The sequence below is a fragment of the Danio rerio genome, chromosome 15, assembly GCF_049306965.1.
Source record: "Danio rerio strain Tuebingen ecotype United States chromosome 15, GRCz12tu, whole genome shotgun sequence".
Classification (NCBI taxonomy): domain Eukaryota; kingdom Metazoa; phylum Chordata; class Actinopteri; order Cypriniformes; family Danionidae; genus Danio; species Danio rerio.
Window position 1 is genome coordinate 49,575,001 of NC_133190.1, and position 5,000 is coordinate 49,580,000.

A 5,000-nucleotide genomic window follows, 5' to 3' on the forward strand; every position below is an offset into this window, starting at 1 on the left:
GTCAATTACATTCAATTAAAGCTTACTTGTATAGCTCTTTTCACAATAATTATCATTGTATTTTGTGCGTGTGTGAATCTGTAAAATAATAGGCCCTATCATACACCCGTCGCAATAAGGCGCAAGATGTGTATGGCGGGATTTGTTGCTATTTTCAGATGAGCGCAACTGTAAATTTCCCATTTTGCTCCACATTGTTTAAATAGCAAATCCATTTGCACCACTGTGTGGACTCGTGTGTGTGCTGGTCTATAAAGACGGTGTGTTAAGGCGCATTGTTGACGCGTTGCTATTCTGAGGAACTGATGCAGTTTCAAGCGCTTACACACTGCTAAATACACATGGGATGTACAGCAATACACAAATATCTGTACAAATGAAAACAATTAAAGGATTAAAATGAAACAGAAATGATGATTTACATCAGTATAAACACTACTGCCTCCATACCTTCACCTCAGGGGGCTTTTTCAGTTTATTGATGACCATCTGCATCTGTATAATGTGATTATTATGATCAGTATTATTGATTACATGCAGATTTATATTAGTTTTAATAAACATAAGTGTACATTTGTCCAGCTGTGGGGTTTTGGAGATGTCTGCATCACCATATGGGACATAAGAACAGGACGTGTGTTTGGATATAACTCAGTTTTCTGAGCACACTTCATTATTATTGCTCATTTATTCCTGTGCTGGAGATTAGAACTGAATTTAGAAATAGTTTTGACACAAATCTCTGAGCTTAACAAAGGAAATTAAATATGTGGGCTAATGGATGTGTGGAGTGAGTTTCCACCGTTTCCTCACTCCAGCAAAGTAAAGGAGTAAAGTGAAGGAGTAAAGTAAAGAGGCTGAATGGAGGAGGCTCGTTCTTTATCCTCGCGCTGCAGATGCTCTGTTTAACTGTTTTCTCGCTAGTGAAGCGTTCAGTTTTTACACTTACAAAGTCCGCCATGTAAATAGGGAATGCATAATGGAGTGACAAAACTGACTCTTAAAGGGAATGAGAGACGAGACTGTTTAAATGGAGGTTATGCTCAAAACACACCCAGAACTCATTAAGAGAATAAGCACTAGCCTGTTGTACCATGCGCCGGGGTGCGGAGCAGATTTATCTATCCTTAAAATAACAAAAGTGGATTCAGACATGCCCCTAATGGTTTTGCTCTATGAGCTTTAGACTTTGTGCCTAGATTGTTAAAATAGAGCCCAATGTATGTAAAAATTATGTTTACTGTTCTAGTTTTACCGTATCACCGCGCCACCTTATTTATTTTTATATTTATTTATTTACTTAATCATTTTTAGGTAATATGGTTATTCAACAAACTTGTTCATGTTTATTTTTCACTGGTGTCAACTTAGCTTTTTAGCAATGCTTTATTTTCTTATTATTATATTACATGGCAAAATATTAGTATTTTACCTTGAGGGGAAAGTAAAATACATTCACTGAGACAGTAATACTATAAGGTACTGTAGCTATACGGTTAATGTGGAACTAAATATTAGACGATTATTTTTTTTTTTTTGCTTTTTTTTTTGCTTTGCTTTTTGTTTTGTTTGTGTTTTGTTTATTGTTGTTGTTTTTTTGTTAATAGTTTTGTTTATTGTTTTGTTTTATTTTTTGCTTTTTGTTTTGCTTTGTTTGTGTTTTGGTATTTTTTTATATTTTTGCTAATTGTTTTTTTTATTTTGGTTGCCGTATTTGATTATTGATATTTTTTTATATAACAGTTTTATATCTCAATTGCCAAAGGGAAATGGGAAAAATATGGATTTGTATAAAGATGAATTTTTACACACACACCCACACACACACACACACACACACACACACACACACACACACACACACACACACATATATATATATATATATATATATATATATATATATATATATACATACAGTTGAAGTCAGAATTATTAGCCCCCTTTGAATTTTTTTCTTCCTTTTTAAATATTTTTTAAATGATGTTTAATTAACAGAGCAAGGAAATTTTCAAAGTATGTCTGATAATATTTTTTCTTCTGGAGAAAGTCTCATTTTTTTTTTTTTTGCGGCTAGAATAAAATAAGTTTTTAATTTTTGAAACACTATTTTAGGGATAATATTTTTCGCCCCTTTAAGCTACATTTTTATCGATAGTTTACAGAACAAACCACTGTTATGCAATAACTTGCCTAATTACCCTAACCTGCCTAGTTACCCTAATTAACTTAGTGAAGCCTTTAAATGTCATTTTAAGCTGTATAGAAGTGTCTTGAAAAATATGAAGTAAAATATTATTTACTGTCATTGTGGCAAAGATAAAATAAATCAGTTATTAGAGATGAGTTATTAAAACTATTATGATTAGAAATGTGTTGAAAAAATCTGCTTTCCATTAAACAGAAATTGGGGTTAAAAAAAGGGGGTCTAATAATTCTGACTTCAACTGTGTGTGATATATATATATATATATATATATATATATTTATATTATATTATATTGAAAGTTAATGTATTACATGTAATGTTTCCTGAGACACGACTTTCGTTTTATTTTTGCCACATTTTCTTCTGCTTTTTTTTTTTGCCTTCAATAAAATCTCTTTGCTTTGTAGGCGAATCAGCAGAGATAATCTAGTAGGTGTTTTTGCTGATTTTTCTTTCTTTCCGCTGCCTCTTTTGTAATGCTGATAATTCAATCAGTGTTAAATCTAATGAATATGGTTGTGCCATCATAAAGCAAGCATATTTCTCTCTTTCTCTCTCTCTCTCTGTCTGTTGTCATGGCGACAGGTGGCATCACTCCAGTTACCCAGAAGCCCTTGAAACGACGAGCGATGCCCTTTTGAAATGACTGACACCGGAACAAACTTCATATCTGGTGAGTGCGTCTGTTCGCAATGAAACACTTCCGTTCCTGAAACCGCTGCAGAACGCAAACATCTGCTGTCGGCTCCCCTGTCACTGCATTTCTGAGAAATAATGGATTGAAGCATGCAGACAGAGAAAACAACACTGTACGCTCTCAAACACACGGTTTGTGAAGACCGTCTGATCCCCAGACGATACAGAAAGCACACACAAATGAACACCGCCTAATATTCACTTCAGCAAATATCTCAAGATCCAGCCATCCTTCACTTTTCATTCTGCTCTTTTCCTCCACACAAATCAAGCGTTTGAGAAAGTTTCTGCTTATATTTTTTTTTTTAAGTGAACAAAGATTTTACCAGATATACAGCTGAAGCTAGAATTATTAGCTCATGCATATTTTTCCCCCTAATTTCTGATTAACGAAGAGATTTTTTCCAAAACATTTCCAATTGTAATAGCTTTAATAACTCATTTCTAATAACTCATTTTTAATCTTTGCCATGATGACAGTAAATAATATTTGACTAGATATTCTTTAAAGGGTCATGACACAGCAGTGCTCGTTGCCACTGATGAAGATTTCAGTCACTTTCCTGCAGTGTGACAACAGCTGCGATGAGGGTCAATCCAAGAACCAATAGACCTTTTTCATGGCTGCAGCATGGAGGGCGCCACAGCGACCAGCGTCTTCCGGTAGAATGCTAAAAACTTCCGTTTACAGCGTGTACAACTGGTAATTTCACTCCGAAAATGGGTTTCAATAACGTTTTTAATGGATAACAGAGTGTTTTTGTGACACATAACTTAGAAATGTGTCTGTTAAAGCCGTTATAATCTGTCACCTGTGGTTCAAGCGCGTCAGAAATACGAGAAAAACGTTCTTCTAGTTCACGTGTCTGCCGTCAAAAATACAGTGTGTGTGTGTGCGTTCCCGGCCTGTCAGCTGTTAGCTCAGCGGCTCTTTAACACACACACACACACACACACACTCACACACACACACAGAGAGAGAGAGCAAACCAGAGTACTGGCATGAAACTTAACAGGTATGAAAGTCGTGCAATTTACAAAAATGAGCAATAAAAGTCTGTTATTGATCCTCTGCTGCTGATTTGCTGTTCATTCTAATCGCGAGCCGTTTGTGTTTTATTTCGTGTGTTGTTTTTACCACGGTTTGTGTTTTTCTGTCATTTGGAAATGACACTAGCCTATATTTTCACTTTGTCACGGTTATTAAATCAGTGTGTCAGTGGCACAGTACAGGCTACGTGTGTGTGTCAAACATTTTGGTGAACTACATGTGTTTGGGCTGGTTATATATTTGAATTAAAGAGAAAATGTTGACTTTAGCGATGACGAGGCTTCATTTAAACTGCAGATGCCGACTGACACAGAGGGGAAAACGCCTCACAGCAGCTGTTTTCCATCCTATTAGATCGCATTTATCTAAATGATCAGTCCAGGAGATGCTGCTGATGGACAACAGGATTAGTTCAAAGAGGATAAAAGCAGGTAAAATAGATTAAAACTATCGTTTCAAAGCTGTCCAAATGTGACTGTTTACACGCATCAGCTGCCGACCGGAAGTTCTTCGCATTCTCCTTGCGCATACCCGCAAAGCATCATGGGTAATTTTGCGTTCCAAGAAAAAGGTCTATAGGAGCTTTGAATTTAAGGACGCAATTCAAAATATATATATATATATTTATAAAACGGTGGCTGAAGCGATACCTTTTAGACGCAAAATTAATAGACAAAAAATAAATAAATAAATAAATATATATATATATATATATATATATATATATATATATATATATATATATATATATATATATATATATATTTATTTATTTATTTATTTATTTATTTTTATTTTTTTTGTCTATTAATTTTGTGTCTAAAAGGTATCGCTTCAGCCACCGTTTTATAAATATATATATTTATAAATATATATATATATATATATATTTATTTATTTATTTATTAATTTTGTGTCTAAAAGGTATTGTTTCAGCCACCGTTTTGGCGCTGGTACCGTTTTAAAAGTATCGATTTAGCACCAGTATCAAAAAAAAAAAAAAACAAATGATACCCAACCATAGTAGTCAGTGACTTTTACCAT

At 34.2% G+C, this 5,000-nt stretch overlaps 1 protein-coding gene across 4 annotated transcripts in view; it reads left to right on the forward strand.

The window, feature by feature from the left end:
* lrfn1 (leucine rich repeat and fibronectin type III domain containing 1) overlaps positions 1 to 5,000 on the forward strand; it is a 346,207-nt gene that overhangs the window by 216,668 nt on the left and 124,539 nt on the right. For all 4 annotated transcript variants that reach the window (XM_073922832.1, XM_073922833.1, XM_073922834.1 and 1 more), the window contains 1 exon segment: positions 2,795 to 2,882. The gene's annotated coding sequence lies outside the window, so the exon portion shown is untranslated.